General features: G+C 38.7%; 1 non-coding gene across 1 annotated transcript; it reads right to left on the bottom strand.

Annotated features, from left to right (window-relative positions):
- Positions 1–12480: 12480 nt before the first annotated feature.
- On the bottom strand, positions 12481–12552 carry Trnat-cgu (transfer RNA threonine (anticodon CGU)). Its single transcript has one exon. It is a non-coding gene; the product is annotated as a tRNA-Thr (tRNA).
- Positions 12553–13533: the final 981 nt, after the last annotated feature.

Raw genomic sequence — 13533 nt, 5'->3', positions numbered from 1 at the left:
AAGGACCGACTCTGCATATAAGAAATTCAAAACAGCCTTCGGTGAAATTGAATGCAAGGTGGTAACGTTAAGAGCGCAATGGGAATCTCACTGTTAAATGCCGAGGAGAGAGTGGTTTGGTGGAAAGAGGGGGAGGATTTGTCTGATGTGATAGACGACGAAACAGGGTCGATTTAGGATAGATAGTGGAGCCAGTACTATAATCAGAATTTGGAGGACTTAATGTCAAATATAGAAGCGATTGATAACATTCCTACGGAATTTCTAAAATCATTGGGGGAAATAGCAATAAAACAACTCTTCACATTATGTAGAATGTACGAAGCTGGCGACATACCATCTGACTTTTGGATAAATATCATTCACACAATTCCGAAGACTGCAACGCTGACAAGTGCGAGAATTATGGCACAATCAGCTTAACAGCTCAAGCATGACAAGAATAATATACGGAAGGATGGAAAAGAAAATTGAGAATGTGTTAGACGACTATCAGCTTGGCTTTTAAGGAAGGTAAAGGTACCAGAGTGGCGATTCTGACGTTGCGGCTGATGATGGATGGAAGACTAAACAAAAATCAAGACACGTTCATAGGATTTTTCGACTTGGAAAAAGCGTTCGACAATGTAAAATGATGCAAGATGTTCGAAATTCTGAGAAGAATAGGGATAAGCTATAGCGAGAGACGGGTAATATTTAATATTTACAAGAGCCAAGAAGCAATTATAAGAGTGAACGACGAAGAACGAAGTGCTCTGATTAAAAATAGTTTAAGATAGTGAAACATCCCCTTTGAACAATTATACAAGACTGTGCTTAAACTGATACACAATATTTTTAGCGCAACGCAATCTGACTTTCAAAAATCCAAACAAAAGAATGGCCCTGACTAACATTAACCTATACCTTTCACTAATCACTTACCTCACAAAAATCTTCGTTACTCAAGCTACAGCAATACAGCGAGCGCCACTACTGCCAGCTAAATAAAAGATTCAAACTACTGAAGGCACTAACTACTGATAGGCATAGTTAGATAATGAAAGATTTTGATGGAGAACAAACAATGTATTTACCTTACTAGTGTGCAAAAGTAATAATATATATAGCAGTTCATGACAACCAGTCTTACAAATTTCAAAACTCCGCTATCTCTCTCCCCATATCCCCCACTGCTGGTGGCTCAACTCCAACTGCGCAACGCTACGCGCTGTTCGCATCCAGCTGCCCAACACTGCAATGGCAGACAACAATGCAAACTTGCCACAGACTGCACACAGCACAGCCAGTGATTTTCATACACAGCGCTACGTAACGTTGCCAATAAGAAAACATAAACAGCCTACTTACATAGCCCCCATGCTCCCCACAAAAAATGTTACAAATTATTTTGGGCAGTGGCCAATACAGATTTGAAAAACTTTTTCATAATTACAGTAACAAAGATATCAAATGCACACACTTATTGATACAATGTTGGTGAAAAGCTAAAATTTTCTCACAGTCCATAAAGACAGTCCTGATCATTCATCACAGTAAAATTGCAGTGTTTTTTTTTTCTCAAAGTCTGAGCAGTAAAAGAAAATGCACACGGAAGTAGTGGATTTCCATGCAGTCTTGAAGAAGTAGTGTTGTCCTTCCAACGGAAAGACAGTGCTGACTCTTGACATGCAGACAGGTAATGGGCCACAACAGAGCAAACCCACAGCAGAGTCAGACGAAGTTTTGAAGAATACTGGTTGGTAGGTCATCACAGAGCAGACCCACTGTAGTCCTGGTAGAGATTGTGGTATTGGTGGGCCACCAGAGGTGCAGACTGACTGTAGTCCTTGTAGAGACGGCCAGTAACCATCTGTTGCGACTGTGCAGGTGCACAATCACCATCGAAGAGTCTTGCGGACAATATAGCAAGTCCATAAACCACCACTTGTGCACTCACAAAAAATTTTTTTGAAATGTCCTTAGAACCAGCAATGCTGTTAATCAGTCCCTTGCTGAATTATTAACACATATCCAAACACTAACAGTCCTCTTTTTTTTCACATTTTGTGCATATACTATGACCAACAAAAACTTGTGCAGTGAAATGTAACTTACAAGTTACTTAATTTGATGAACTAGTGTCAATTACAATTATAAATTTACAACATAAGGATACAATTAAAAAGGTACAAAATACATCATTCATGAACATAACAATACAGATAACATTTGTAGTAACACAGGCTTTACAAAAGAATAAAAATAAACATATACATCAGTGTTACAAAAATAATGACATAAGTACATACATAAAGATCAGAATAACTTTTGAAATATCACCTTCACATATGAGCAACAAAACAGAATAAATAATGTCTAAACATCTTTACAAAGTAAATAACATAGTATTAGAAAAATTCTACAACATAACACATATCAGCTAAACATATAAAGACAGGAAAAACACAAATATACAAGAGTACACAAACACATAGCAGAATAACACAAGAGGAAAGGGCAGGGTTTGTTTTCAGTGTAACATTTGGTACTGCAGTGCAACCCAAAACTTCATTCCATAGATCTTTTCTCTTATTTCAACATTTGCTTCCACCAAAAAAATCCTATCCAAGCAAGCTTTCTGTATTTATATGTTCACATATTTCTTACCTCATTATTTATTTTTCATTATCTTACCTCATCATTTATTTCCAAGAAAATCCTACCTAAACCTGTTGTCCCTAAACCCTACTTTTTTGCTCATATCCTCTTTCAAAATACTTTTTTGGCCAAACCATTTTCTTATAGCTTCTCAATGCATTTCTTCCAATTCATCACAACTCGTTCTTTCATATAGCCTACCCCATCTTAAGCTAACTTAAATCTACTGAGCTCAGATGCTAAACTAAGGAACGAGGCAATGCAGCAGCACAAAACAATTAACACAAACAGCAATGACAAAAAAATGGAAATTGGCAAAGCAAGCAGCGGTATAGCAAATCAAATTCAACATTACAACTAATATAAGGCAATTTGCAGCAACAAGAAAAGTAAATCAGTAGTAAAACTGGCTTAACAGAGTAATACAAAGTGACATTCAGTAGCACTATGCCTGGCAAACAGCAGCAGCAAATACAATAACTTATATCTAATCATGACAAAGCGCAAGCAGAAAAAATAGTACACTAAAGACAACAATGCAGATAATGGAAATGTCTATTCACATCTTAATGTCTATATGATTAAAGTGGTGCACCACAACTTATTCTACAGAATAAATTACCAAGTACTTGAAAAGAAAATTATGAATGCAGTTCCTGTGAAGGTAAATGTCTTTTTGTGCTCCCTCATTTTTTTGAAAAAAATTATTATTTACTCGATCTGTAGACAGAAAATATTTATATTAGTACATCTATAAAATTTTATTTTAACCTATGCTACAGTGCAGCAAGAAACTAGATATTAAACGAATTGAGTAAATAAATACATAAAGCAACGTCATTCACTAGGCAAATGGCGTCTCCAAAGGCAGTAAAAAAAATCTCTCAACTAGAAAGACAATAGATGTAAAAATTTTTCTCGTCATTTCATTAGGCAATTTAGTAAATATCATAAATTAAGAGCTCTGCAGTGTTATCATATGTTTTCAAGTTTGAGCGTGTCGTATTTGCGATGCTTTCGACAAAGAAATGTCAATAGCAAGGATAATGGCCTCCTTTTTTTTTCTCCACCTAATGGCTTTCTTTTGTCAGACGACTATCTCTCAGTTGGGCGCCCAAAACGCATTACGTCAAGGTCACTTACCTTTCTTACCGAAATATTTACTACAGCAGCTTCCGCTACAGAGTCTCATATCAAAATTTCCCAGGTCGAGAATTTTCGTTACAAATGTGTAGAAAATAAAATCCTATAAATATAACAGTGTCCAAAAAATTTTCGACAGCATTGTAATACATTCACGCATGTACACACATTTCATAATTCTTAAAGTACGATTCTTGGTTTCCAACATCCTTTTTCACATATCAGAGACCCTAACCACTGTTCATTACTCCTTACTTTATTACACATATACATATTAGTCAACACTTCTTCAATATTCCATCACAATAAATACATATCATAATAAACATTCCTCAACAGAATAATACACATCGTCGTCGTAATAGTAACATCATAGCACCTCAGTCAATTCTCAAAATCGTCGTAGCTTCCTCCAATAATTTCAAAACCTAAAAAAAATTCTCTGCTCATTCCAGTAGTGTCATCTACCTCAAACGTACTTTAAAATCATGATCCCATACCAAATACATCATTCAGAGCTCTCATAGTATCACAATGGTTCCGAAAAAAAAGTACAGACGAAATACAATTTCATAAGTGTGAAGTCATCCAACTGTGTAAATGCGTAAACATCTGTCACTGACGTAGTAAAAAAAATGTTTGTCTCTCTCAGTTAAATGATCAGATAGCTGTGTAACTTATATGTTAGAGAAATATGGTACCGATGTGTAAAGTTGTATAAGCAAATACCATATTAGCTAGGTCTCCTTGTGCTTGCCAAACTCATGGTACACAAAGTAAGCGTGTACCCCCCTGAGGATTAATGTAATTATACCCTCAGGTGTTACAGATTATTGCAATGGAATGAAATGTATCACGGAAAAACTTTGTATCATCGTACTTCAAATATCTTTAAAAATAAATGTTTTAAGTACAAAATTAATCACTCAAATACGTGTACTGTAGCGCTAAATGTGCGTCTTGCTGTAAGATAATCTCTGTGGAAGTGTCGTAGTTATTGTCCTCCGAAAGCTAAGTTCTGCAGAAGCCAATGTACTTACCTCATGATGAACAAAAGTATAGATATCTTAGTTATTACGCTTATTGCCGTGATGAAGAAAGTACTGTGCTGTAACGTATTGTTGTGCTACAGAAAAGGCAGTCTCATTGTAGCTATACCACAAAAGTTACTACTAAAACATGTTTTACTTTCCAGAAGAATTCAGAAAAACTGTGCAGATATAAAACAGATACACCGCAAAAGCAACATTGTAAATTGTCACTCATTAGTAGCGTCGTGATAAAATCGTGTAGCTGTCACATAAACTAACCACTGTGTCATCTGGTATCTCACAGAAAGTACTTTAAATCCAGAATGTATTTTCAAGTAAACCAAAATGTTGCATTAAAATCTCATTAGCAGTACCTGTATATGTTCTTAGTGTGTTTGCCTTATAGTCGTTACGTAATCGTGCAACTAACAAGCAAGAATGTACACACACAATAACACTGTGACGTCTGTTCACTATAACAATGCATTCGTAATTTCTGTTTCAATAAGTTCTCTTGGTTCTTGACTGGATATTTAACTTCAAACATTGTTGCATGTTAACAGATTCTAAGTCTTACAAGCATACTAGTAATGTTAAGTGAAAAGTTATATGGCAAAGACAAAGTTAAAAACCAGATTATCTTTCAATAAACGGTTTTACATGTGAAATGTGGTGTAAACCTTTACTCTTCCTAGTACGCAGAGTTTCAGCTTCAGTGGAATTATCATGTGGTATATGGCATCGTTAAAGAATGCTAAAATTTTTCTCAAGGTTAGCGTCTATGTAATTTTTCCCTGAGCCAGCCGGCGCACGTGGCTGCCTGCGGTGCGAGTCATTATCTGTCTCTTTGTTGGCGCGAGTCGTTATTAGGATTAGGAGACCTAAGTTCTACAAATTCACCTTGTCGAGAGTGCCCTGCTCTGTTTGAATTCCGCCAGTTCTGATGGAATTCAGGTCTGTCGTTTTGTCGGTAGTTTACATAGTTTCTTGATTGTCGGTCATGTGTTGGAGAATTTCTCCCGGAATCGTAACTGCGCGCTGAACTGTTGCGTCTGAAGTTATTCTGTCTCCCTTGATAATAATTGCTTTTGTTCCCATATTGTCTGTTTCTATGGTAATCTCTGTCATATTCATTACTACGGAAATGCGATCTTTCTAGGTAACTATTATTACTCTGCCAGTGGTTGTCATGTGGGTGGTGTCTGTTTTGGTCACGACTTGCGTTGTAAGAATAGACTTGTCGTGTCCAGTTATTGTTTCTGTCGTCACGGAATTGTGACGGATGTGACCTGTAGTGATTGTTTTCCTGTTTTCGCATCCCGCGACTGTCTGTGCCATTTTCTAATTCTTGTAAGAGTCCCTGAAAAGCTTCAATGTCGTCTTTGCAACGTCCTGCCAAAATAATATTTCTTAAATGTTCAGGCAATTTCATTAAGCAAATGCGGATGAGTTCTGAAGGGCTGTATGGGTTTGAAAGATATTGAGTCTTATGCAACATGTCTTCAAAATATTTGACAAGACTGGAAAATTCTGATTGTTCAAAGTGTTTCATCATCATGATGCAATGTTTTACTCGGTCTTGTGTAGCTTGAGACCAATATGCTGAGAGGAAGGCATGATAAAATTCTCCTTCACTGTGGCAATCGTGAATAACTGATCTCATTCTTACAGCTGGTTCATTCTCTAAATAGCCACACATAAGTTCTAATCTGTGCTCTAATGACCAGTTGGGGGGGGGGGGGGGGGGGGGGAACAATGAGAGAACTGATGAAGTCACGCTTGTGGATGAATGTCGTTGCCAGAATTCTTAAATGTTTTAAATTTGCGTGTAGTAATGAACAGCTCATAGTCAAAATCATCGTGTCGGCGAGTCGGGTGCACCTTGCCAATTTCTTTCATATTTCCGATATGCGCTGTGTTATTATTTTGCGGCTTTTCCGTATTTCTAAGTCCCTCTTCCCGTGTTGGAGTGCGAGTGTCCTCTGAAATACGTAATTCTTGTATTACCTGTGTCAGCTGATCTTGTACTTCCCGGATTTCTCTTTGGTGTTGTGTATTAATTTAATTCTGATTTTGTTTGAATTTTCTAATTTGTTCATACTCTTCAGTGTCAGCGAAGGCTACAGGTCTTGTGTCATTCAGATCATCATCTACCTTCGTAGATAAGTTAGTGAGCTGATCTGAAAGTTCGGCTACTTTATCCGATAGTGAAATTATTTCCTCTGTGTGTTTTTCTGAACCAAGTTTCAGAGTGTCCATTTGTGTTGAAATCGTATCTACTGTGTCCTTTAAGTTTTCCTGAGTTGTTGCAAGTTGCGTAACCGTATCGGTAGATGGAACTGAGTCAATTTTAGCTTGCAAGGTCCCATGATTTTCATGAACAATAATTTGCAGTTCTTTTATGGCTGCTTCGTGATTCTGTAATGCATTTTCATGCCGCGAAAAAATAGGTTGAAAATGCTCACAAATTTGTGTTTTTACATCATTTTAGGTTTTTTGACATTTCGATTCAATGTTATGTAACTCAGTAGTTAAATCTTCACGTGCTTGTTCAAGAGCTTGTTCCAATGAGTCTAACTTTTGAAGCTGTTGCTGTGTTTGTCTCTCATTTTGTTCCATCGTGTCTAACTGTTGCTGTGTTTGTCTCTGATTTTGTTTCATTTGCTGCATTAATTGCAATAATAATGTATTAGTGTCTGGAATCTGTTCCTCTATGCTTTTCGGCACTGCATTTGCACCGGCAACATTTACATTTTGACGAGCAGAAAATGTGTCTTGACTTATTTGAGAAAACGGTGAGGACCCAAAACCTGAGTCTACAGTATTTGCAATATTGTGTTCTGTCATTTCGGATTCCTGAGGCGAGCTGTTGCCGACCGATCGATCGATAATGCTTCCCTGTTCACTACTTGTTTTACTGTCTACACCATTATTTGCCGCCCGCTCCATTTCCCTATGCACTATTACCAAATTACTACTTTGAATGTCTGTTACTTCATTACACAGTGGTGCTGATAAGCTATGGTCGTCGTCACTATTATTTCTCAGTTTACTTTGGAGCCTAGTGTTACGTTTTTCACACGCCATTATTGTCACAATATCTCACACGATAACACAGAAAAGCACAATTTGAAGAGCAAAAATAAGAGAACACATTAACATAGCACTGAAAATACTATCTAGTTAATTGCAGCTGGGAAATACTTGGTGCAAATCTACATGCATGCCACAACTGTTTTACTGTACAACAATGAAAGACTGCAACTACAACGGAGATTTTCTCTACAATTACGCGCTAGCAATAAACAAAAGCTACACTAATTACACAAACTACAGGAAAAAATCAGAAGATTCCAGTGAGGTATCCTCGGCTAAGGGTCGACATATGAAACGTCCCTTTGAACAATTATACGTGACTGTGCTTAAACTGATACACAATATTTTTAGCGCAACGCAATCTGACTTTCAAAAATCCAAACAAAACAATGGCCCTGACTAACATTAACCTATACCTTTCACTAATCACTTACCTCACAAAAATCTTCGTTACTCAAGCTACAGTAATACAGCGAGCGCCACTACTGCCAGCTAAATAAAAGATTCAAACTACTGAAGGCACTAACTACTGATAGGCATAGTTAGATAATGAAAGATTTTGATGGAGAACAAACAATGTATTTACCTTACTAGTGTTCAAAAGTAATAATATATATAGCAGTTCATGACAACCAGTCTTACAAATTTCAAAACTCCGCTATCTCTCTCCCCATATCCACCACTGCTGGTGGCTCACCTCCAACTGCGCAACGCTACGCGCTGTTCGCATCCAGCTGCCCAACACTACAATGGCAGACAACAATGCAAACTAGCCACAGACTGCACACAGCACAGCCAGTGATTTTCATACACAGCGCTACGTAACGTTGCCAATAAGAAAACATAAACAGCTTACTTACAACAGGGATGTAGTCTTTCGCCGATACTGTTCAATCCGTACACTGCAGTAGCAATGATGCGAATAAAATAAAGGTTCAAGAGTGGAATTAAAATTCAAGGTAGAGGGATATCACTGACATTATTCGCTGATGACGATTACTATCCTGAGTGAAAGTGATCTGCTGAATGGATTGAACCATTTGATGAGTACAGAATGTGGTTCAAGTGGTTCAAATGGCTCTGAGCACTATGGGACTCAACTGCTGTGGTTATCAGTCCCCTAGAACTTAGAACTACTTAAACCTAACTAACCTAAGGACATCACACAACACCCAGCCATCACGAGGCAGAGAAAATCCCTGACCCCGCCGGGAATCGAACCCGGGAACCCGGGCGTGGGAAGCGAGAACGCTACCGCACGACCACGAGATGCGGGCTACAGAATGTGGCTTGAGAGTAAATCGAAAAAAGACGAAAGTAATGAGAAGTAACAAAATGAGAACCGCGAGGAACTTAACATCAGGATTGATGGTCACGAAGTAGATGAAGTTAAGGCATTCTACTACCTAGCCAGTAAAACAACCAATGACGGACGAGGCGAAGAGGACAACAAAAGCAGACTAGCACTGGTAATAAGGGCATTCCTGGTTAAGAGATGTCTACTAGTATCAAACATACACCTTAATTTGAGTTAGAAATTTCTGAGAATGTACGTGTAGAGCACAGCATTGTATAGTAGTGAAACATGGACTGCGAGAAAACCAGAGCTGAAGAGAATCGAAGCATTTGAGATGTGGTGCTACAGAAGAATGTTGAAAATTAGGTGGACTGAGAAGGTGAGGAATGCGGAGGTTCTGCACTGAATCGGAGAGGAAAGAAATATGTGGAAAAATGAGAAGGGACAGGATGATAGGACTTCTGTTAAGACATCAGGGAATGACTTCCATGGTACTAGAGGGAGCTATAGACTGAAAAAAACTGTAGAGGAAGACCGCAGATGATTGAGGACGTAGGTTGCAAGAGCTTGTCTGACATGAAGAGGTTGCCACAGGAGAGGGATTCGTGGCGGCCCGCATCAAACCACATTTGTAAACGAATACTGGAAATAGAGTTCCACTTTTCTACATTTGCTTTGCTATTCTCAATTTCAGTTCCTGTCCCGTGCACGAGTGTCTGGAAACTACCTTTCAGACGTCCATCGATAATATTGTGCTACAGTAGTCGCTGAAGTCTTCACGCATTGATCACTTGATAGCCAAACACGTTTCATTCAATGTCTGCCTGTTTACAGTCCTGTGCTTTGATTCACACCTTTATGCAGATGTTTCTGTTCCTTTAGAGGTCTCAATAGAATGACTATATCATGGACGGAACCCCCACTCTGATTTATTCTATCAGTTACGTATCTATCGAGTGATTTTCATCTATTCTTCTAAACCTTAGACACAGTGCTGCTACGTTCTCCACCCTAGTTTTAAATATTTCGTGTTCCTATTTGGAATAGTACACTGCTGCCTCTTTATCTAATTTCTGCACATATAGATCCTCCCACTTGCCTAAGTTGTCCTTTCTATACTTCGGTAATCATTGTGGACATCTTCAAAGGGTTCAGGTTTGTTTGCTGGTATTAGATCCATTGTATTTCGATCATGATGAACGATCCGTCCTACGTGTTTCTCAAAGAAAACGTTTAGTAATATTTTACAGTGATGTCTGACACGCACGCCACTTGCAAACCTGTATTTTTCCAGTTGACTGTTGGATGATTAAAGTCTCTTCTAATTATCACAATATGATTGAGGAACTTACATACTAGTGAATTTTGGTTTTATGTAAAGATTTCGTTTATATCTGGAGGTAAGTGTAGTAGTCGGTAGATCATATATATATATATATATATATATATATATATATATATATATATATATATATAGGGTGTTACAAAAAGGTACGGCCAAACTTTCAGGAAACATTCCTCACACACACATAAAGAAAAGATGTTACGTGGACATGTGTCCTGAAACGCTTAATTTCCATGTTAGAGCTCATTTTAGTTTCGTCCACCTACGCTCAATGGAGCACGTTATCATGATTTCATACGGGATACTCTACCTGTGCTGCTAGAACATGTGCCTTTACAAGTACGACACAACATGTGGTTCATGCACGATGGAGCTCCTGCACATTTCAGTCGAAGTGTTCGTACGCTTCTCAACAACAGATTCGGTGACCGATGGATTGGTAGAGGCGGACCAATTCCATGGCCTCCACGCTCTCCTGACCTCAACCCTCTTGACTTTCATTTATGGGGGCATTTGAAATCTCTTGTCTACGCAACCCCGGTACCAGATGTAGAGACTCTTCGTGCTCGTATTGTGGACGGCTGTGATACAATACGCCATTCTCCAGTGCTGCATCAGCGCATCAGGGATTTCATGCGACGGAGGGTGGATGCATGTATCCTCGCTAACGGAGGACATTTTGAACATTTCCTGTAACAAAGTGTTTGAAGTCAAGCTGGTACGTTCTGTTGCTGTGTGTTTCCATTCCATGATTAATGTGATTTGAAGAGAAGCAATAAAATGAGCTCTAACATGGAAAGTAAGCGTTTCCCCCGGAAACATGTCCACATAACATATTTTCTTTCTTTGTGTGTGAGGAATGTTTCCTGAAAGTTTGGCCGTACCTTTTTGTAACACCCTGTATATATTATTATTATGTGCGATTGGACCCATACGGATCACGCAAAGCTTTTCCGATTCAGTTTTTTAATTCTCCAAACTTCTCTCATTCTTTCCCCATGAATTCTCTTTCTTTCCTCTGTCCATTTTGTCCCCTGTTTCTTGCAAACTTCATTCTCGGGTTGTACTTTCCAACTATTGACTTTTTGCCTGTATACATTTCTGTTTATAACTTTTGAAGAATTTATTTGTGCATTTGCTAGATCTGTTTTGGTTTCTTTTATCCAGGGTATGGTTTTCAATTTTTCAATGTATATTAAAATTTTGTGGGAGAGTCTGAGTGTTGGGAGTCTGTGGATATGACCGTAAAATTTTAGTCTTCTTTTCCGGATGTCTGCGGCGAGGTTAGATAATTTTTCTGTAGTTTTCCGAGACTGTAACCTGTATCCATCTTCAGTTCTTTTTGGGCCAAGAATCTTTCTGATAATTTTGCGTTCCTCTTTCAGGATGCCTTCCAGGTCGCCTTTTCTATGGAGTGTGAGTGTTTCGCTGGCATATAGTGCTTCGGGCTTGATTACTGTATTGTAGTGTCGTATTTTTGAGTGAATGGAGAGACACTTTTTATTGTAGATGTTGTGGGTTTTCCAGTATGCTCTTTTCAGTTTTTGCAGTCGAACATTTTGTGCAGTTTTCTCTCCCCCTGTGGGTTCTAGGACCTCGCCTAAGTATTTAAAGAATGGAACTCTCTCAATTTGTCCATATTTTGTAGTCAGTTTTTGAGTTTCAAATTTTGAGCAGATGAATTTGATTTTTGGAAGGAAATTTGTAGCTCAACTTTTTCGGCGCATTCTTTGAGAATGTCTATCTGTTTAATTGCTGTGGTCTCGTTTTCTGCTAGAATGGCCACCCTATATATATATATATATATATATATATATATATATATATATATATATATATATATATATATATATGTGTGTGTGTGTGTGTGTGTGTGTGTTTGGTGACTGTTCTTTCAGGCTTGTAAATCAATGAGGAATGTTGAAAATTGTGCCGGACTGGATTCGAACCCAGGTCTTCTGCTTACGAGGCAGATGGGCTGACCACTGCGCCATCCGGACACAGTGCTGAACGGAACTATCCTTGCACGCCTTCCGCCAACCACAAATTATCAACTTATCCACATACTACTAATGTAGTGCCTATTGTCCATGTGCGAAAGAAGAGACTCCTCACCATTGCAGATGCAGAGTAGGTTCTAACTCTTACGGTAATTCCGCGAGTAATGAGGATAATGACCAAGGGCCACTACAAAAGTAGAGTGTGAATAAGTTGAGAATTTGGGTCTAAGGAAGAGTGCTAATGTAGTCCGTGCAGCTGCGACGACGTCTGCTTCCTGAAGGCTTAATGGTCAGAGCATCTGCATAGTAAGCAGGAGACCCATGTTCGAAACCCATCAGGCACAAATTTTCAACCTTCCCCATTGATTTCAATCAATGCCCACTCGCAGCCGTTGTCTGTAATTACTTTGTGTCTTAATTATAATCTCATGCCCTCCCTTGATACTGAGTCTTAGCCGGACAATCCCACTTGCAGCTTCAGTTTCTATCTAGGTGGATTTAAATTTCTAATCTTCTGCTAGAAATGCACCAACTTCATTTACCATTAGCCTATCCTTTAGATATAAGTTTAAGCTTTCCCAAAAATCTCACTGCTATCAACTTCGGGTTATAACCAGCTTTCTGTGCCTACTGCTTCTTCGTATCGCTTCGAACTCCGGCGCTTATTGAATGCTACAGCCGTTAGTCACTGTATTATTAACACTCTCACCCATAGAGGGCAATTCTTTGGATCTTATACTAACACTTTCAGATACCTTCAGTTATCGTCGTATTTACTAAATGGAGAGTCGCATAACGTAAAAATTGCCTTGTATGTATCCCACACATAGTCAGCTACATGGGTAGTTGCCTCTGACGTGTAGTACATAGCTGGGCCATTTAGTCCAGGATGCATAGACTCGATAGTCACAGGGCCTTCGATGTTCTGGTTCGGCCTTTCCAGCCGACTCTGAACTAGGGCGCTAGGTTCATTTCTGTGGA

This window comes from Schistocerca nitens, chromosome 5 (genome assembly GCF_023898315.1).
Source record: "Schistocerca nitens isolate TAMUIC-IGC-003100 chromosome 5, iqSchNite1.1, whole genome shotgun sequence".
NCBI classification, from domain to species: Eukaryota; Metazoa; Arthropoda; class Insecta; order Orthoptera; family Acrididae; genus Schistocerca; species Schistocerca nitens.
Note: the sequence above shows the minus strand (reverse complement) of the source record. Positions and strands in the feature narration are given on the sequence as shown.